The sequence below is a fragment of the Castor canadensis genome, chromosome 3 (genome assembly GCF_047511655.1).
Source record: "Castor canadensis chromosome 3, mCasCan1.hap1v2, whole genome shotgun sequence".
Taxonomy (NCBI): domain Eukaryota; kingdom Metazoa; phylum Chordata; class Mammalia; order Rodentia; family Castoridae; genus Castor; species Castor canadensis.
The window spans coordinates 165,190,581-165,213,853 of record NC_133388.1 but is presented as its reverse complement, the minus strand read 5'-3'; positions in this window follow the sequence as shown (position 1 = coordinate 165,213,853).

Below are 23,273 nucleotides of genomic sequence, written 5' to 3'. Positions count from 1 at the left end.
GGAAAAAAAAAATCACCCAGAGTTTTCAACAGAAGAAACTTCTAAAGGTAGATGAAGCCAACGCATTTCAAGGGGAAAAAAAAAAAAGATTAGCCAATGGTGAAATCTCTACAGTCCCAGGAAGATTTCTCTTCCCTTGAATTTTGCTGAAGCAAGGTTTTCATCAATTATTTCCATGAAAGTATAAAATTGCTGAGGGTATATAATTCTTACTCTTAAAGGCAAAAATTCTCTTTTAAATATAATTTTGAGACTTTCTTTTTACAAAACATACATCGATCGTATGAGTGTAACTTCAACATGAAACTCTGTAAAAATATATGTAAGTATATAGAATTTTTAAGACCCCATTTAGCCTATCCCTTTCCTTCTGGATTAGAAATTCTAATTGCTTGTATCTTTCTAGAAGTATTTTAAGATCACATATATTATTCATCATAAAGACTCCCTAGTTTTCCAGTGATGAATCCGAGTTCTTCCACTATTGCTCATGTTGGTCAGAGATGAATTCCTAGTGCCTAACTGCGGCATAGGATCAAGTCCTTCCTATAAGCCCCTTTAACAGCCTGGAGTGCCTGAGACACAAGCTCGCCCAGCAAGATGCATGCTCCTGGGAGTCTGGACTTTGAGTGAGTGAGACAAGGAAATTTGAGGGTCACAATCTTCACGGTAGCAGCAGCAGCAGAGGTGATGACAACAGTGGCAGCTGTGACAACATACTGACCAGGCTATTCCTGACTTGGGGTGTTGCAACATTTCCTCATTCCTGATTTCCTTCTGAGCTGCCTTGTTTCCTGGTGTTTCAAATTGTCTTCTTCCTGCTACCATTGATTCAGTGAGCTGTTATTCCTCCAATAGCAACTAGATTAAAATTCTGTAATCCTATTGTGCTTGCTATTAAAATTGTAGGACAGATTTCTTTGGTTGTTCTCCAGCAGGTATTTTTAAAATCTTTTTGCTGACATTTTTTCACTACATGTCAGATGTCTTTCTTTTAGTTATATACTGTTCAAAGTCATATACTAATAGATTTTTAAAAAATCTAATCTGAGAATTTTTTTCAGTAAAAATTCTTTAAATTCAAGTAATCACATTTATTTAATTATTTTAATTTTCTGGGTTTCCCCCTTCTTTTAATTGGTCAATATCTAAATTAATCAAGATACTGATTAAATTTAGACTCTGATAAGTCAGGTTAATATGTTGAACATTTAAAATAACTACTAAAATAATACGTAACAATATCTAAAAATGTTAATGTTTTATACTCCTCTAGAAAAGGCTAAAGATACTAGAATACTTTAATTTCAGCCCCTTTAAAATATCTGAGGTTTTGTTTTTTTACATTTTCTCTTGCTTTTAAAAATACCAAAGTTTCTTAGTTTAAAAGTCAGTGAACCAATGATAAATGGCATTTATAAAAAACCCACATCTAACAGTTTTTTAAATGATAAAAAACTGAAAGCATTACCCATAAAGATCATGAACAAAATAAAACCACTTCTTTCACTACTAATATTCAGCATTGTACTAGATGCTCTAGACAGAGAGACTGGACAAGAAGTAAAAGCCATCTATACTTTAAAAAAGAAGCAAAACTTACTCTTCTTGCAGATGACATGATACTATATATAGGAAATTCCAAATAATTTGCAAAACTACCAGAGCTAATAAACAAATTCAGAAAAATTATAGATGTGATCATTACACAAAAAGCAGTGAGGTTTATATATGTCAGCAATGGACAATTCAAAAATGAAGCTCAAGAAAGCAATTACTTACAATACTAACTAAAAACAACAAAATACTTAGGAATAAATTTAGTGAAAGACCTGTACAATTAAAACGAGGAAACGCTGACAAAAGTTAAGATGGTCATACCTATCAAAATTTATTTACAAAGCCAATGTAATCCCTATTAACATTGTAACAGCCTTTTTCTTTGTTTCACAAGAAAAAAATGGAAAAGCTGATCCTTATATTTATATGGAATGACAAGGGACCCAAAATAGTCAAAACACAACAGAAAAAAAAAAAAGGACAAAATTGAAGGATTCACATTTTGAATTTTTTTTCTATAGTGTTGTGCTGGGTGGAGATACGTTGTGGCATTTACAAAGGTTTTTACAATGTATCAAACATATCATACTTGAATTCACCCCTCCACTACTCTCATTCATCCCCCCTCCCCCGATTCCTGGAACAGTTTCAACAGGTATCATTTTTGCATTTACATACATGTGTACACATTATTTGCACCATATCCATCCTCCTACCCCTTTCCCTGTCACCTTCCCCCTCCCACTGATAGCATCCCCTCCCCCTTCTAGGACTTGTTCTGCCCTCTTATTCTCCAATTTTGTAGAAGACTAAAGATAAAAAGAAAAACATGACATTTTTCCTAGTTTGAGATAAAGATATCTACACAGGGAGTTTCCTTGTAATGTTCCCATGCATTCCATGCATATATGTATTACAATCCCAATTGGTTCATCTCCTCTAGTCCTCTTCACTCTCCCTAGTCCCCTTCCCATGGTGACCACAGTCAATTTAAGATTTCTATATTCATTCCTATACAGAGAGCACATCAACCACATTCAAGTTTTTAGTTTCCTTCCCTTGTTCTATCCCTCCTGTGCCTGACCTCCCTTTAGTGTGACCCATGTCCAAAAATATTGCTGCATTTCTTTTGGGTCTATAATCCACATATGAGAGAAAACATGAGACTTTTGGCCTTCTGAGCCTGACTAAGTTCACTTAAAGTGATATCTCCAGTTCCATCCATTTACCTGCAAATGACAAAAATTCATTCTTCTTTGTGGCTGAGTAAAAGTCCATTGTATATCACATCTTGAAATTTAAAAACATATTTCTTATTAATAAAACGTATTACTTACAGTAATCAAAATAGCATTCCTTGTATGAGGTTGACCAAGCAGAGAAGTGGAATGTAATAGAAAGTATAAGAATCAACCCACATATCTATGGCTAATGGAACTTTGTGAAGGGAGCCATAACCAGTCGATGAGGCAAGAGTAAGTCCCTAAGAAATGGTGCTGGGACAGAACTTAAATAGAAAGTCTAAAAACAGAGCTCTTAGCAGAAATCACAGGTTAGCTCTTCACACACTGGAACTGGACAGTGAAATCATAGATGAAATTGCTGATTTGAACTTGCTATTGCTGTTTTCTTTTTTTCTTGAAAAGTCACTTATCTTTTTGTCCTGACTTTGATGTAATTTGATCACAGATTTGCTTTTTTTTTTTTAAGAGGAAGATCTCTTATCAGAGCCATTAATTCATTGGGGAAATGAAAAATTTGCTAAAGCTGGGAATCATTTTAAAGAAATGATTAATGCATATTATTTAGACTCAAATATATATATTTACATTATCTGGCAACTTAATGAAGTAGCCCAAGACATTTCCTTTGGGATGGAACTTCTGCTCTGATTTTTATGTTATTTTCCTTATAAACTACACACCTTGTGCACATCTACAATTTCCAATTGCAGACTCTTTATAAGTAAAGGTAGGACTTAAAGTCATGGTAGAAAGTGTTTAAATTCACCATACTCCAGCTAATCATGGTTTAAACCCCCAATTTAGTAGTTCTTATGCTAAAACCTAATTTTACAACTAATTTTCTTGAGTGCCCATGCCTTTGTGGAATTCTTCTAGGGCTTTCAATTTAGTTTTTCTCAACATGATTATTTGTTTACAATATAATATTGTAGGCAATTCTAACATTTAGAGACCAAACACAACTGATTTTTCAAGAAAGGAATCCAACTGGTGGAAGCAAAGTTGCACTGATGAACCTTGCGACTGCAAGGTCACAACTTTGTGGTTGTGAGTCATTACGAGAGCTCTTCAGACAGAATTAAAGAAACACATTGGAGACCATCATGTTGGAGATCATCATGTTAAATGAAATAAGCCAGACTTAGAAAGACAAATGTCACATATTTTCTACCATATGCAGAATCTCGATTTAAAAAAAAAATAAAAATAGAAGGGGGACTATTTAAAAAGAGGAATGGGACCATTGAGAGGGACAAGGGGGAAAAGAAAGAATAATAGAGGGTTTGCCTGTGATCAAAGTGTGATCATAATGTAACCTATTATTTTGTACAATTAAAAGGAGGAGGGAGATGAAAAGAACTTCTACTCAGTTTCTTTTATTTAGAGTGCAGCTTGAGTAATCAATCATGTCCTGTTCAATTCTGGACATTTTTGCTATTCTTCCCAAGGAGTGTCTCCCCTTTATTCTCACAAGAAAAGGAGTATTAGACAGTCATTTGATATTTTCATTACATCATCCATCTCACTTAACTGCTTTTCTTTTTTAATTAGTATCTATTAATTGTAGAAGGGTTTTCAATGTGATATTTCCATTCACAAATATCATGTACTTTGATCAAATTCACCCCCTCTCTTATTCTTCCTTTCCCCCATCCTCTTACATTTTACAATTTAATGATTTTCATTATTCTATTTTCACATATGCATATAAAGTACTCTGAACTGTTTTCCATGTGTTTAAGCTCTTTTGTCCCCCTGTGTTCCATTTCTATGCATTTTTCCCTGAGCTCTGATTGCCCATTTTTCTTGTTCTCCCTTCAGCTATATCTAGCTATCATGTAAACATTTCATTGAGTTTTCTACTTCAATTGTATGTTTTTTACTTCTAGGTGCTCTGTTTCATGATTTCTTTTTGCAAATCTGTTGATATTTTTTGTAGTATCCTATTTTTATTGCAATTTCTATTCTTTCCTGATTTCTTTAATTATTTAAAAACACTAATAATAACCTCTTTTTGCATTATTTGGTTTCCTCCTGTTCTGTAGGTACTGCTGACTCCTCTCAGGTTGGGTTGTTTCTGTAAGTGATTACAGAAAGAGTAATCACTGGAAACAGTCTGATTAAGTTCTTAACCTGGCCAAGTTGATTTCTATACAACTGTGTAGCAGAAAACTTGTATCTCAGCCTCAATTTCATTGCCCTCCAAGATACTTACCTGGTTGTATGGCAATTTCACAAAGGCAAATTTATCACTTAAGGAAAAGTTAAACCTGATATTATTTTTAGATTTTCAAATATTCCTCTATCACTAAGTTTAGATGGCTAGCATATTTTTATCTTCAACCCCTTATAATAACCTTTTTTTGATCTACCTATAACTGGACAGAGATCTCCTCAGAGACATTAAAAGAATAATAAAGATATTTTCAGCCCTTGTTCTTAGGAAGCTATTTTTTTCTTTTGGCTGAATGTTTTAGATTAGAATCTCAATTCCATCTCTTTGTCTCATTTAGCTAGAGGTGAAGTATTCCGCTCATCAGAGAAAATGAAAATATCAGTGCTTCTAGGTCAAAACCCTCATGGGCTATTATCACTCGTTTCTCAGATGTGATTTTTAGTGTCCTCTTTATTTCTGGAAACACAATTTCTTTGTGTTTATGATTTATTTATTAGAATAGTGTTAAAATTAAGTTTTACTGAAGCTAAAATGCCAGCATTAATCCTTTTTGGATAACCATCCTTCTCAAAATTTTTGATTTATCATACATTAATAACACAAGAATTTCATTGTGATATTTCCATACATGTGTATAGTGCACCTTGAACAAGTTCACCCCTCCATTGTATTCCCTCACTCCCTCTTCCCCTCTTTCAGACATATTTGGTGGGCTTCATTATTGAGCCTTACAATGCCTTTTGTAGTTTAAATCAGTGATTTTCTCATGCTTTTGAGTAGGTAGAGTGTTTAAGGGAGACACCTACATCTGTTTAATGTATGGCTACGGCTCACTTTAGGATAGGTCTTGAAAGATAAAATTTCAAAAAGCTTGTACATTTAAATATTTGAGCTTCTTCTATATTTTTCACCCAAATAAAATATACCATGTACCTTTACTCCCACCATAACTGAGTAAACCCTTTGAATCACACTTTTAACTATATCATATGTTACAATTTTGGGAAAACATCCCCTATGCTCTCTAATTTTACTTTTCTTGGTTACTACTAAATTTGTGAATTGCTTCATTTTTATTTGCAGTTATGTTGATGATATGGTTGCTCATTTGTATTCTTTCTAAAAGACCACAATTGTTTTTAACTCTTCTACTTTCTTTACCTCAATGGATGAGTAACATATAATTATTAATGGTGATTATGATAGCATTACATTGTATACTGGCATACAATTAGTGAGATGTAAGACACAGCCTTCCCATTTTTATAAAGAAAACTTCATCTTAGAAATAGAAGTTAAGTGACTTGAAAGTCCTGTCTGTGGTCTTACACCTATGATACTCACAAATCAAATGCTAGTATCTGTATCCTAAAACACTCCTTTGTTTAATAAGGATACTCCTAAAGATTCCACACTGCCTAAAGAAATAAAGATACAACTAAAAAATAGATGGAAATTCTGAGGGAGGCCTACATATTTGTAATGGAACATCTTTGAAGCTGGGAGTGCTTGTGGACCTGCAGGCTTTTTCCCAGCTGATGTTAAACACAGTAAATCAAGAAGACTGGTAATCATGACTCAGTGTTATTTAATGAAAGGTTTAAATTAATTAGATATTGCAGAAGATTGCAAAAATGCAACTTGAATTGTTTGTCCATATGCTTCCTAGCAAAAATGATTAGTCTGTGCTTCCATCAGCAAGAGAACATCCTCATATGAGATATTAAGCAGGCTAAACAAACCAGCCAAAGGGACAATGGTTACTAACTGTGAGGAAACCCTTTTTCTCCCCATCCCCTTCTCCTGAATAGAACTCATTAATTTTTCAAGTAAATATTTAGTGAAGCCAGAGCTTAAAGTGGATGTAAAAAGAACAAACCAGGTGGCAGGTTACAATAGTTTAAAAGGACAGATGAAAGCGGGGAATCCTTTGGTGTTTGGAGCAGCATCCATTGTCATAATTAGCAAAATGTTAGCTAGAGAACTCAAAACTTAAATAGAAAATGCTCTTTCTTATGATAACCCTTGCCCCTGTCTTTTGAGGGTACTCTGTGTCTGACCATCACCAGGCATTTGTTAGACCAATTGCCTCAACCTTTCAACTTCATAATCTTCTCACTACAAAGAATCTACAATACGCCTTTCATGTGTTTGGAAAATTCTTATCCAACCTGTAAAAGCCTAGCAGATGGTACAGTAATTTGTATATCCATACAAGCATACAGGATATATTATTGGAGAAAGAATCAGATTCATGTTAGATCTATTAAACTATTTCATTACATTTAATTTTAATTCATTTATTCATAGTTTGAACCTCGTAAGAACATCCATTATTTAAATTAATAGACAGGTAAATGACATCAACAAAACTGCAGCATTTAATGTTGAAGATAACTGACATGCATGAAGTCATTGTATTAAAATATTGGTTTTCCTATTGTTTTGCACAGATGGTGCCAGTAATTAATATTATGCTATTTTTTTAATTAGGGGATTCCCTGTAGACAAGATTCAAATAGTATAAAAGAAATTGCTACATTATACCATCTAAATAAATGATGTATAGTTTATGTATTTATTACTGGTGTTATATTTTTTCAGATGAAAAATATGTAATATTTCTAATGGGCAATGCTCTATTGAAGTTAATGAATTTAATAAGTTCTCCAATGTGTCCTACTTTTAAAAAATGTTAATGACATAGTTGATCATAAATGTGTAACAAAATGTGTTCCATACCATCTGGTTTTTAAGAACATTAATTTCAAGATATAGGTAATACCTAAATGATAAAAGGTAACAAGGAGCAACATAATTTATCACTTTTTAAAAAGACTTTCTGATGGAAAGTAGCTCTCCTGAGTGCCCAATAGATGTATTCTTTATCGTACCAGAAGTAGTAGGAAATTTCAACGCAATAGCAATATTTAACCTTAAAAATTAGTTAACCCACCTCTTTAAAATCAAGGACTCTACTTAGCATAAATGCTTAATAAGCTGACTTATCACTTGGATGAGGAAGAACTGTCCTGTCACTTCCATCTGGATCAGCCATTCAGAAGGATCCTTAAATCGAGGCCTTGGGAACATATCCGAATTGTACTAGCACCTCCTACAGAGGGCATCAAAAGTGGAAAACTGATGTTACTAAATCTCTCCTTATGCCTCTTTCAGAGGGATCAAAATAAAACAAGCCAGTTTCATTTCTGAAGGATTTAAATTTTTCGTTCCTTATTTCTAAAGTGCCATGAAAATTCTGTTTAAATTGTGCTCAGTTCTCAAAACAGTAAATTATTGGCCAGAGACATTTCCATTAGCAACCAAACTTTCTAAAGTAAGGAAACACAAAGGTAACTAATCTGCACTGTTTGTTCCCAGGCTTTACCCTTTAAAATTAGGATTGGATTAGAGCCCCTACAAGACTCCTCTAAGCTTTGAATGAGTTGTCCCTATCTCCTCTCTGCCAGTGGTCTCGTATTTTTTGTTTGTTTGCTTGTTTTTTATTTGCCATACTGGTAATCAAACCTACAATATTGCTACCGCTTGAGGCACACCCCCAAGTTCTATTGCTTAAGTTTGTTTTACAGATGGAGTCTCACTAAATTTGCCTGGCTGGCTTCAACCTATGAGCCTCCTAATTCTGCCTCCTGAGTAATTGGGACCAATACATATACCACCACACTCAGCTTGGTTTTGTGATAGAGTCTTGCTAACTTTTGTCTGGGCTGGCCTCAAACTTTGTTCTTCCTGTCACCACCACCAAAGTAGCTGGAATTGCAGGCTTATACCACCATGTTTGGCCCTGGTCCTGGTTCTTAATATAGAAACTTCTTCATTGAGCAGACCAAGATGCAATAAAAGCCTTAACATGATCACTTTTAAGGGGAATTGAAAGACAATAATCTTTCACATTACTGAAGATCACCATTCTAGGTTCATTATTTCTCACATCTGTTTTGTGATGAAGTAGATTTATGCAGTCTAATGTGTGAACTTCACACGAGTTTCTTTTCTTGTCTGAGAAGCAACCCGGACACTCTAAAACACATCCGGCACAGCGAGTGTGGGTTCAGTCTGTGGGAAGACACAGAGCTAAGAATGCCAATGAATTGAACATGAAATGAAATATGAGTGGAATACCACTGTGTTGTTTAAAAGTCAAGAAGTCACCAATATCTGCACCTTTGCTCTTGAGTTCTGCAGGCTGTGGTGGATTTCACTGAACCATTAGCAAAAATGCAACTCGATCCCTGCCCCTGGCCAAAAAATGACTTTTATCTGGAGATGGATTCTGGTTGGGCTTGGCAAACCAGAGATTTCCCTTCATTGCTTTAAAATGTTCTTTCTATAGTCATCATGAAAAGACTCCAAATTCACTTTTATTTTCAATCTAAATTCCTGTGCATGCTGAATTGCATGACAAATTTAGAGGAAAACTGGTATTATGAAACTTATAATTACAAACACCATGTCCCAGTGTTTAATCATTTTCACTATTAATAAACTGCACCCTTGGGGTTGTTTGCTTTGGCAAAAAAATAAAAAAAAATACAATCAGTCCCTTAAAATCTCTTCATTTGGTTCATGTAACATTATATGAAATTTCAAGTAAGGGCATTAAATTTCAAATTATATATTAATCTTAGAACACTTTGTGAAGATATAAGCAATTCTGAAATTAATATAAATGCCTGAATTTTTTTAATTTATCGTTGTGCTGGATGGGGATACATTATGGCATTCACAAAGGTTCTTACAATGTATCAAATATATCATACTTGAATTTACTCCCTCCACCATTCTCCTTTATCTCCCCCTCCCTCAATTCCTGGAATAGTTTCAATAGGTATCATTTTTGCATTTAGGTACATGGATACACATTTTTTTCACCTATTCACCCTCCTACCCTCTTTTCTCACCACCTCCCTCTCCACTGAATATTTTCTTATCAGTAAAAAATACCTTTAAGAGATAATTTATTAACACATCTTCCTAAGTTTTTATACTCTGTATGTGTGGAATAGCAAGCTCATTTATAAATGAATACATACAATATCAGTGCCATTTATTAACACATCTTACAGCTGGGCACTTGTGGCTCACATCTATATTCCTTGCTACTCAAGGCAGAGATCAAGAGGATGAAGGTTCGAAGCCAGCTGGGAGAAATAGTTCAGGAGACCCTATCTTGAAAATACTCAACACACAAAAGGGTTGGTGAGTGACTCAAGTGGTAGAGCCTGCCTAGCAATCATGACACCCTGAGTTCAAATCACGGTATTGCAAAAAAAAAAAAAGCTTTCATTTGTTAATCAAATTTAGTAATGCAAAGAAGTCTATATTTTACTTAATATACTTCACGGAAATAAAACAGCAATAAATTCTACAATCAATGTAAACCTCATTTTGAATGTATAGCAGTTTTAATTAGATAATGCAAGGTATTTTTTAAAATTCATTTTTACTCTGAAAAATATTTTCAATTACTGTTATAAAATAAGGTAATTCAAAGGTATTTGGAAACTTGGTTGCAGAGGTATACTGTAAGTAATCTATGAAAGTCATTTTGGGGGTTAGAATATGGTAAAAGAGCAGGAGTAACATGCATGTGAAATTAGACCTGTAAGATATTAGGACAGGGTTTCTTATAATTCAGTAATAAAGCTCAAAGCAATATTTAGACAAATACCTCTATTTTCCATTTTTTTCTGAGACAGAGTATTGCTATACAGCCCAAGCTAGCCTCATAATTTCCTTTCCACCTCAGCCTCTGAAATACTACGATTATTGATGTATGCCACTATGTCTGGCTATTGCCCATTCTTAATAAATTCACCTTTAGATAGTAACTATGGGTCTTCATTTCAAATTTATTGATAGTATTTATTGTGTCTGGCTTAATCTCCTTCACTGATAGGAAAAATCATTTCCAGATGAGAAAATAAAATGTTTTGCCCAAGATTCACACAAATAAATTATAGCTAGTAACACTTTGGAGCCCAAATATTGAAGGTCCTCCAGTTGTTGGACTGTACATTCCCCAGGGGAATATGGACTATGAATTATATCACTTGATTTTATATGTGTTTATGGAGTACAAGGTAGTGGAGTAAGATGAGGAAGGACAAAGAGAAGATGTGGATGGAGGGAGGAATGGAAAACAGAAGAAAGCAAAGAAAAAAGGAAGGAAGGAAGGAAAGGATAGGATAGGATGTAGACTGTAAAACTTGATAACAAAGGGCATCTTATAAATTATGGATGGGTGTTGAGCTGAGGTCAAGGTCAGTATGGGATAATGGAACTACTTTCTACCTTATGCCAAATCACATATTCCACTAAGACTTTGTTGTTTATTGGATTACACATACAAACTTAATTATTTGGATATGTACATATGTATTGTTTTTATGGAAGACTAGATTGAAGTAGGATTCAGAAAATATTTGAGGGCTGTAGAAAAAATAAAATTATATTTTATAATCAAATAATAATTAATGCTGTAACAACTTTTTATAAACTATATACTGAATTGTAGGCATTTATGAAAACAAAAATACAGAGCAATGTATTTTGAATTTTATAGAATCTAGGATTGAAATATATTTGCATAATAAAATAATTTATTTAAAATACATGACTGTCTATCTATGTTCTTATTTAAGTCAACTTTAATATAGTTTATTCTGAATCTGAATTTAAATAGTGAACAAACAAGGGTTCAAAACAGAACCAATATGGGGCAAAATATGCACAAAAATTCATTAATGTTAAAAACATATTTCAATATTTTTATGCTCAGAGCATGGATATAAACTCATACTTCCTACATTCAAATATGGACTCTTCCACATGCAAAGGACTTTGAGAAGGATATGGAGTTCTCTGTCCCTTGGTTTCTCTGTGATAAATAAAAATAGTATCTATCCCTTCTTGTTGTTGAAAAGTCAAGAAAATTATGACAAATAAAATATTACCTGGTATATAACCTGCTATAAGTAAGTATTTAAAATTGATGTGATCATGGTATAAAAATACTACAGTAACTGCTTGAATGAAATACTTTGAAATGTTAATATGATATGAGCTCAAATTAAAGTAACGGAACATGATAAGGTGACTTAAATAAACATGGGTAATTGTCTAAAAGAAGGTTAATCTTATTAACATTTTTCTTGTCTGGGAAGAATACCCAGTAGTAATATCTAAGATATATGCAGATAATGCATTTTAAAACTAAGCATAATAAATAATAATTCATACTTACAATTCAGTTTCTCCCTACTGAGCCCAAATTGTCCTTTCATTAAAGACACTACCTTGAGTCTCATGACATCTTGCCTTGAGTTTAAATTCCTTTTTGCTTCAACTACAGAAGAAAGCCTTAAAAATTTTATTTTCCTTCTACACATAATCTAGTTGACTTGTGTTTAAAAAGTCCTTCTAAAAAATAATAGATTTTAGTGATCAGTTTATCTATCTTGAAAATAACAAATACAGCTGAAGTGTTTTATTCAAACAAAGGGTAATATAACAACACTGTTGTTTCTTTTGACCTTTTAATTTTTTTCTAACATGTCTATGTTAGATAGATGTCATATGTTTAGTTGTAATCTATATCTCTGTTAACTACTATTGTGGTTGAAGACAGTGTAGTATTATTGCAGCTGACTCTGTTGGTGTTCCCACTCACCCTGAGTACTTAGAAAGTACCTGTATCCCTCAACCCATTCTCTAGGTAGTGACTGAGTGGTGGGTGGCATACACGCTTAGCTTTTTGCATCTGGGGAGAGTCATCTCTGTGGTACAACTTTAGGTTGTAGTGCTACCTTTGGCTTCATAAGGCTAAACTTCTGAAATAATTTTTTTCTTTTTTAATTGTAATGAGTTGGGGTACACTGTGGCATTTCTGAAGGTTCTTACAATATATCAAATATATTATACCTGAATTTACCCTCTCCATCATTCTCTTTTATCCTCCCCCATTCCTAGAATAGTTTCAACAGATATCATTTTTCCATTTACATATATGTGCATGCATTATTTGCACAATATTCACCCTCCCATACCATTTCCCCACCTCCTCCCCACTCCTACTGATACCAACCCCCTCAGGCAGGACTTATTCTGCCCTCCTGTCCCCCAATTTTGTAAAAGAAGAAAAATATTTTTGTTTGTTTAAGATGGCTACACAGGGAGTTTCCTTTTGATATTTCCATGCATATATTATTAGAACCTGAATTGATTCTTCTCCTCTATTCTTTCTATCTTAGTCCCCTTCTTACGGTAATTTCAACAGGTTTAAAAATTCTATATTCATTCTTGCATAGAGAATACATTAACCACACTCATCTTCTTAATTTCCTTCTTTATCTTTACCCTACATATGTGACCTCCCTTTAATGTAGCCTGTTTTTCCTTATATTGCTGTATTTGTGTTAGGTCTATTTCTACATATGAGAAAAGACATGCTGCCTTTGGGTTTCTGCACCTGGCTAACTTCACTTAAGATGATGTTCTCCAGTTCCATCCATTTACCTGCAAATTACAAAATTTCATTCTTCTTTGTGGCTGAATAAAATTCCATTATATAAAAATCATTTTCTTGTTGAACTTGTTTCTCTTGTCTGTTTTGCTTCTCTCACTCCACTACAATTTTTTCTGAGTAAGCAGATTAATGAGAATCTAGTACACAAATCTAATTCTTAGGCTCTTCTAGGAAACGCTCCTAAGACGAGTACATAAAGATTGACCAATACACTAAGAATCAATCCAGCACTGATACTTAAAAGTAGTTTTCTAGAAAAATCTGCCAAACTAAGCCTCAGAGTTCTCATCTATAAAATGGTGATAATGATACTTCATCTTCATCACAGAATTAAGACTCACAAATGTAAATAAAAATACTTACTTAATAGGATTATACAAATGCAATCATTTTATTTAGCACTGGCAAATTAATTTTTGTTTACCTTCTTTAAAATATAAAATAGATATTAAGAAAAATAATGCATCTGTCTTATAGAACAACCACTCTAAATTATTGTGTTTATGTTGTCATACAATATTATGTGTGAATTTTTCTGTTCTGTGAAATTGTGGTTGCCTCAAAGCTGAATTTCCCAGTGCTAAATAGAAAAGAATTTGTTACACATATAAATTTTCACTAAGCTACTGAGTCAGAGCCTTCCTCCACAGCTCACAGAAGATACCAGTCCACTTACACAACCAAAATTCCCACATCCAATTTCCACCTACTCAGGTGGGTCTCTGAACCAGTGGAGTACAAAGTACAGCTGAGAAGCTCTTCTCTCCCTCACTTTTCTTCCACACGCTCCTCTCCCCTTCCTTTTCTTCTACTCCTCTCTCTTCACCTTTCCTTCAATTCTTCATTGCCATCTGAGGAGGCTAACAGAAGTAGAGAATTCTAGAAGGTGATACTGTGTTTTGGTTCTTATCTAGATGTTTGTATTTCTGGGTGTTCACTTCACTAGAGGAGAGTTAAGCATGGATATACCTTTCTAAGGAGATACCTCGGAAAGTGACATGTTCCCTTTCTACTGAGTTCCAGATATGGAAGATATACTGATGCAGTCTTGCTGCAGGAAGAGAAGGGACTGCAGTGCAGAGCAGAAATCTAGATGGCCTTTGCTGCAGGTGGAACAGCACAGAGTAAAGTGCAACAGAAGTTATTGTCTCACCCCTAGAGGAGGCAGCCAAATGAAACTGCTATTATGGACTAAAAGGAAAAACAATATGGCTGCCCTTTTCTGAGGGAGTTTTCAATGATGAAAAGGGCTGGGCCATCTCAAAAAATTATACACGAAGTCAATCCTAAGCAGAACTTAAATGAGCCAGGGAAAGGCAAAGAAACTTTCCATACAAATGATTTAGCTTCCAGCCAACTGTGTAGGCACTAAACACAAAATAGAAGTGGTGGACCAGTTGGAGGGATGGAGATAAATAAAATAGAACTGCCTGAACAATCCTGTCCTCTCATGACAAATCTGATCAGCATGAGAGGGAGGGAGGAAGAACACTTTGAATTGGATTGGAAATTTATAAAATAGAGTTGGACTAAATTTTAATAACCAAGAATGGTCAGAAAGTTATGAAATCTTTCTAAGATTTCATTAGAGGCACAGGACAAGGCAATTCCACAGAGCATAAATGAAAGCAGTGATTAAAAAGAATCAAATCATTTTATACCCTACTGAGTTCAAAATCCTCAATAGCTAGCGACACATCAGTAGGTAATTTGATCTGCAAATTATTCAAATTGAGTAAGACTGAAAAATATTAAAACTAAGGTAGATAGATCAGTACTAAGGGATCACGATGCACTAAGGGGCTAATACCATGGGGTTTGGTGCCAGACCAAATTGTGTTGTAATATTGGCTCTTCACAATACTAGCTAAGTGACCTGGGCAAGCTTCTTAGACTCGGTATGGTTTTATTTACTGATTTAAGATGGGAGATAACTACCTATAAGCTTTTTGTGAAGGTAAAATTGAGTAACAAACAAAAAGCATAATATTTGGCACATGGCAAACATTCAAATAGTAGCTCTATGATTTATGATACTCTTCAGTGGCTGGCACAGCACTAAACAGTCTTTGTTTTATTTGTAAATTACAGTAGTATAATTTAAAGTATAGAATTTGAAGCTAAAGTAAAGAACTTAAGCTTTCATTTTTAAATATATACTACCTTAAAAGTCTTAAATGCAATTAAAATTTAAAATCTGGCAAATAAAAATATAAATGAGGCTATTAGTAAAGAATGGGACCCTTTATAAATTAATGCGATAATTTCTCAAGTTGAAATGTATTGACAAAATAGCTCCTACCTTACCAAATACATCTGACCATACACTGTGTAGTATAGTAAGGGACTGTAGTTGTGCCATCTAGTGTATTTATTTATTTACTTAATAAATTTGGGTTACCAAGTTTAGTCCACAAAGACATACAACAAATAACCTGCTTATGAGTTTCCTCCTAAGCTCCTGAGAACCCCCTCTTTTCAGATTTGATGAATTGTCAGTATTTTTCCCTCTCTCTTTTCTGGCCCATTATCTGCTTAGTAATGGATCCCTTCATCCCTAACAGCAGGTTTGTGTCCTCTGTGCTCCACGGGGCAGATTGACCAACCAAAGTTCATAAAGCTGTGGCATGATAAGGCTGCACTCTGGCTCCATCTTCTTTATTCATGTCTGTTTGTTTTTTGTTTTGCCTATGTTTTTTTCTAATAAATGTAGTTAAAAAAATAAGATTTCTTTTTAGCTAATAGTTTTCTACAATATGCTGGTTCAGTGATTAGAAAGAAAGACACAAATGATATCTTAAAATAAATTCTTCAGGACAGGGGCTGCATCACTGCTGCATACAGCCCAGATCTGGAGCAGTTAACAGCTCTGAAGCACTCACAGCTTGCTCCCAATGCAGCAGGAGCCAGCAAGGCAGAGCTGTGTCCTCTGGCTGGGCTGACAGAGGTAGTGAGGGCTGAAAGTCAGTCTGTGTGCACCTCTCCAAACCTTTACTGGTGGGAAGCTGTGTCTTCACAGGAAGAAGAGCTTTAAATGAATGGAGGGTTGGGCATGTAGCTCAGTGGTAGAGTGCTTTCATAGTTTATACAAGGCCCTGAGGTTTGATCTGTATACCACTGCTACCACCACTACTAATAACAATGTGCTAAGCAGGCAGTGACCCTAATAATTGTTCTCAACTATGCTTAAATTTACAGACTGTTGAGGATAAAGCTGCTTTCAGGACTCTATTGTGACTTTTCTTTTCACTCTTGGAGTAAGAAGTAGAAGCACATAACTAAACAGGATTTTGAAGATGCAAGGAAATGGTGAAAGAAAAATCTGTCAAGGGGCTGCTAAGGAGAGCTACATCTATCCTAGGAAATTTCTCAGTATGCCATCAAATGAAACAAAACTCTCCTTGAAATGATTTTTTATATCTATTAAAAAATCAGACATCTATTAAGATATTAGACATTGTAGATGTGTTTCTGCTACCATGTGGACATTGAATTCCCTTGAAATAGAGTATGGAAATTGGCACATAGTAATAAGTATTTATTCCTGAATCAAAATAATTAGTGCCTCAGTCTCCTGAAGTTCTCTAATTTAATATATGGGAGGAAACAAAGAAAGACTAACTCACTTATCATTTTGAAGAATTTAAACTTAAAGAATAATTTAAATAAAAGTATCAATTCCTTTGCCATAGGTAAATGTGATAGAGGGGGCAAAAGGTAGTGAAGAAGAATTTCTTAAGAAAAAACAATAGGGAAAGAGATTTCTAAACAAGTCATTTGAAGTTGTGTCTTACATTTCAATACACAGAGTACAGTTAAAAAATAAATGTAAACTGCTTTATTTTTCAAGCCAAAAATATTAAAAAATATTTTCTATCATCATTAAAAAGGATTCCTTGCTTAATGACTCATTCCTCTATTATAAGAAGCCAGGCATATATAAATTTTATGAAGTAAGCTCTCAGTCTTTCTCATATTTATACTTTTTCTTGTATCTTAAAAAATATATACTAGTATATATATATGTATATCATATATTGGAGAAAATTTGATCCATGATGCAGAGAGCAATAGTCTTCAGCAAGTTACATTATCATTACTAAGTTTATCACTATAGCAGATTATAGTTTATGAAAATGGCCACAGAATTATGTTCAGTCTCACAATTTTCCCATACACTCTTCCAAAACCTTACCATTCTCTCACAAAAATGGAGGTTATCTCTTATTTCTTTGTAATTGAAGGGTTCTTTGTAGGCTTTTCAATGAATAGAATGCAGTAGAAGAGATGCCAAGTGATTTCCAAAGCTAAGTTATTAACGGTAACACACCTAACTCTTCTGCCAGGATGTTCACCAATGGAGTCCAAACACCATGTGGTAAGAAATCCCAGATCACATGGTGAGACCACATATCAATATTATTGGCAGCAATACCAGCTAAAGTGTTGGCCAATAGCCAGCATCAGCTGGCTATAAATCTTCAGATTTAAGGAATAAATCTTCAGATGATTCTACTTCCTAACCCTCAAAATGCCCCTAATAATGCCAAATAGAACAGAGATGAAGTACTGTTATAAACCCTTACACAAATTGTAGAGTTTTAAATATAATAAGCATCATTGTTTTAAGCCATTGTGTTTTTGTCCCACAACAATAAATAACTAGGACAATTATAAGAACCATTTGGCCAGATAGCAGAGCTATAACATTTCCTAATACATATTATAACAACAGAACAATTTGAAAATAAGTGTAGGGCACAGGGAACTTGTATTCTGGATAAGCCATGGTTTTAGCACAATCCTACTTCATAGTAGGGAAATAAAACACTTTAATTTACATGGAAATTGAATATAGATAAAGCAAGGTACCTGACTTGTCATACCGTACTCTTAACCAGAAGATTAAAGAGTTAGTAAGGCTAAAGGGAATATCTGTTCTTGAACATGCACAGAATTATTTATCCTTTTTTGGTGGTAGCACTCTGCTATTATTTCTGTGCAATTAAAAACTTTCTACACCATGTCCTTTGGATGAAGCTGGCACTAATGATGATTAAGCGAGCTGCTTGCTGCCTGGGTGAGGTGTGGCTAAGAAAAGTGATGTATCTTCTATACTACAATAGTTGACTCAAGGGTAAGCAGGTCACCTAAGCAGAGATGATCAATGTCCTCCTTGATGTGGAGAAAGAAGGCTTCTCTTACTTACTTATTTGTTAATTCATTCATTTTTCTTCATGTTAAGCTATAAGGATCCCAGCAGCCATCTTCCATTCCACCCACGAATCCCTGACTGAGAATGGAAACTGGATAGAGAAGTAGAGCCAAGCCATGAAAAGAGAGGCTAAGTCCATAATGAAGGCATATAGGGTAGCAGAAGCAATCACATCTGATGCTGACCTTATCCCTCTTTTTTTCAGTTAGACAAAAAAATAGTATTTTTTTGGCTAAGATTTTGGTTACTTGTAGGTAACAAAACCTAATTGGTACTTAAAGAAACTGTTCAACCAATATGCATCATTTTGAGACGTACATATATTAGAAAGATGAGGAGACTCTTACCATGTTTTCTTAAAGGTTAAAACACTCAGGAAAATAGTCAAACTGAACAATGCTGAAAAAGTTATAGCAATTGGTCTAGAGCCTGCATATAAAAAGAAAGACAATTCAATAATACTGGAAAATTATAAATGAAAGAAATTCTAACTGTACACAAACACAATCTCGGTATTAGAGAAATGGAGAATTTTTTAAAATAAGAAAGGAAAGAAACCTGTTTCTACTACCTGATAATAAATGTACTATGATCTATTTTTTCTATAACATAAAGGATACATTTTCCCCAACTCTCAGATATAAGAAATCATGTTGCTAAAAGTAGTTATTTTTGAGGAAATATAGAGGTTAGGCCCAAAAAAATCTTCACAGAAAGTTGTATGAACAGCTAAAAGTTATCTGAGGAAATTGTAATACATAAGGTAGCAAGACTTTCAAGCATTCTAAGGCTAATATTAATTATAAGAATGATAGCAATGGGCCTTTTACACACATCTGGAATAAGAACAAGGAAGGAATTGGCCCACTTCAAATATAGCAAATATAAAGTGGTTGAATATGAGTACAGTACTATCTCACTCCCATCTTCTCTCAAAGAGAATGACTTTTAAACTGGTAAAGGTAGAACAAACATGCTTTCAAGAATTGAAACCTAAGATAGATGAATGGATAAATGGATAGCAAAGTGCTAAGATGTTGGAAAGAAGAGTTCTACTCTGTTGGTCCAGAAAAACTGTATCCCATCGCTGTAGAATCTTCAATGGAAAGAAAGCTCAAAACCTTAAAAGGGGATTTAGCTCAGCAGTGGAGTGTGCATTCAGCATGAATAAGGCCCTACATTCAATACCCACCATCTCCGACAACCAACAAAGAGAAGACAATTAAATGCACAGACATTTTAAGATGTAAAATTACATAGTGGGAAGCTTGATTTTTAAACATTAAAAAAATCTAGGATTCAGTATTAGATTAGTTTGCAAACATTTAACAAAGAAAGCAATGATCATTCTGAGCCAGCAGAGGTTCATTAAAAATAAGCTATATACTGCTAAAGTAGTTTCTATTTTCATATAAATATCATAAAAAAGCACAATATATTTCAACTGTTTTACTTCCTAATTGTGTGACAGTATATACAAATATAACAACACAGCTTATACTGTAGGTCACATAATGTAAAACCTTTTGTACAAACTGTATAAAGCAGAGCCATGCTACATTTCTTGCCTCCCTTGCAGCTAGGTGCAGCTCTGGGACTAAATTACATCTAAGAGGAAAATGTGCAAGAGAGATAGGAATGTCCCAAGTGTGATTTTTCTGTAATCTTTCCTCTTCCATCAGGCAGCAACTTTAAAGGTCACAATTATAAATGATACAGCTGTAAGACAAAAAAGTTAAGACACTTGAACATCAGCTAGATGTTCAAGTAGAGAGAACTTACATGACTAAACAATAAACTTCTTTCATCTTTGTGCCATTAAACATTTTAGGCACCATTTATCACAGTAACTAGCATGCCTTCGATTAGCACACTATTTCTCCTTCCTTCTTCAAAACTATTATGTGTTTTAAATCTGTGCCAACTTGTTAGCCATTGACTCGTTGTTTCTCTCATTTGAATTCAGAACTAATGATTACAGGAGATAAAATTGTGGCACAAGTGGTATGTCTTAATTGGCTATAAGTTTCTACATTGAAAAGACCCAAGGGATTTTGTTGATTAGTAGTAAACATAAAGCCAATATTAGTGCCAGAGCCCATTTGGATTGCTTTCTATGTGCATGACTTACAACAGTCCTTGAAGGGACATTGTGTTATTTTTCTCTATTGTGCAGATGAGAAAACTGAAGTACAGAAAGAAAGTGATTTGCCTGGCATCTCAGAGGTGGTACGGCTAAGGTTTGAACCAACCTGAGTCGAGTCTATGTTGTTAAGCCACAACTTTAATGTAAAACTGATAATTGAAAGCCCAGAAAGAAACTAACAAATGAAGTAATACATTTTTAGGGGAAAATTGAAGGGAAATTTATGGAGGAGCTACCAAACTTTTGTAAAATGAATTTTTATATAAAGAATTCCAATAGTATAATTGGAGATAAAAATGAAAATTAAAAAAGAATTTTTTTCACCATAAAATATGCACATTGATTTCTCTTTAAAGCAATATGTGGTAAGATTAGAACCTTGAAATATTTCCTTAATATCTGTACTTGTCTTTTCAACTTTGCATAAATTACAATGACATGATTCTTTTTTCTTCTATAAAAGGGGATTGTGTGTTTACTTTCTTTCATTTACTGTTAGAAAATTATATATTTAAAATTACATTTTTAGTTTTCAAATTACACCTATTGAATCATTCTGTAGTTTGAGCAAACTACAGGTCTGTTTCACATATTTCTGATCTTCTGGAGCATCTTTCATTAAGTGAAGTATCTCAGAAGCATTGCCTTATAGTTGCAGTACAGAATGACTTTTGAATTCTGATGCATGTATGGATGTTGGAACAACCTTCATCTCAGCTTTTTATCTCTGCTCCATTCTACATTTAAATGTGAAAAAAAGTTCTTCAAATCTCTTGTTCTTTTTTGTTATTATTATTGTTGTGCTGGGTGGGGGTACATTGGAGTATTTGCAAAAGATCTTACAATGTATCAAATATATCATAAATGAATTCACTTCCTCTCTTGCTGTCTTTCATCTCCCCTCCCCTGATTACTGGAACAGTTTCAATGGGTACCATTTTTGCATTTACTTACATGTGTATACATTATTTGTGCCACCTCCCCCCACCCCCGTTTCACACCTCCCTCCAGGCAGAACTAATTCTGCCTTCCTAGTCTCTGATTTTGTAAAAGAAAAAAACATGAAAGATAAGAAAAACATGGCATTTTTGCTAGTTTGACATAGCTTGACATGAAGATAGCTGTATAGGGATATTCCTGTGTTATTCCCATACATGTATGTATTGCAACCAAAATTGGTTCATCTCTACCAGATCTCTTCACTTCTCCCTAGTCCACTTCCCATAGTGGCCTGGGCCAGTTTAAGAATACTTTAAGAATAAGTAAGCACATCAACCACATTCAAGTTTTTGGTTTCCTTCCTTTGCCTTATCCCTCCCATGCACAGTTCCCCCTTAGTGTGATCTATGTTCAATACTACTGAATTTTTTTAGGTCTATAATCCATATATGAGGGAGAATATGCAACTTTTGGCCTTCTGACCCTGTCTAACTTCACTTAATAATATTCTCCAGTTCCATCCATTTATTTGTGAATGACAAAATGTCATTCTTCTTTGTGGCTGAATAAAATTCCATTGTGTATAGATACCATTTGTCAGTAGTGGGACATCTTGGCTATTTCTATAGCACTATTGTGAATAGATAGTGCTTCAGTAAACATGGGTGTGCAGGTACCTTTGTAATAACCTGAGTCACACTCCTTTGTTTATATTCCTAGGAGTGTCATTGCTGGATTGTATGGCAGATCTGTTTTTAGTTTTTTAATAAGCTTCCATATTGTTTTCCATAGTGGTTATACAAGCTTAAGTTCCTGCCAGCAGTGTATGAGGGTTCCTTTTTCCCCACATCCTCGCCAACATTTGTTGTTGTTTGTGTTCTTGATGGTAGCCATTCTAACAGGAGAGAGGTGGAATCTTAGTGTAGTTTTGATTTGTATTTCCTTTATAGACAGAGATGGTGAGCATTTTTTTCATGTGTTTTTTTAGCCATTGAACTTCTTCCTTTGAAAAAGTTCTGTTTAGTTCAGTTGCCCATTTCATTTTTGGGTCTGATTTTTGTGGAGTTTTGTTATTTGAGCTCCATGCATATTCTGGTTACCAGTCCCTTGTCTGTCTGATGTATAGCTAGCAAAGATTTCCTCTCATTCTGTGGGTGGCCTCTTCAATTTAAAGACCAGTTCTTTTGTTGTGCAGAAGCTTTTTAATTTCATGTAGTCCCATTTGTTAATCTTTTCTCTTAGTTGCTGAGCCACTTGAGTTCTACTGAGGAAGCCCTTACCTATGCCTATTGCTTCCAGTGTTATCCCCTGCTCTTTCCTCTACTAGCTTCACAGTTTCAGGTCTGATGTTAAGGTCCAAATTTGTTGTTTTTGCTCAGTGTTGCCTTAACTACTCATGGTCTTTTGTATTTCCAAATGAACTTTAGGGTAAATTTTTTCAATCT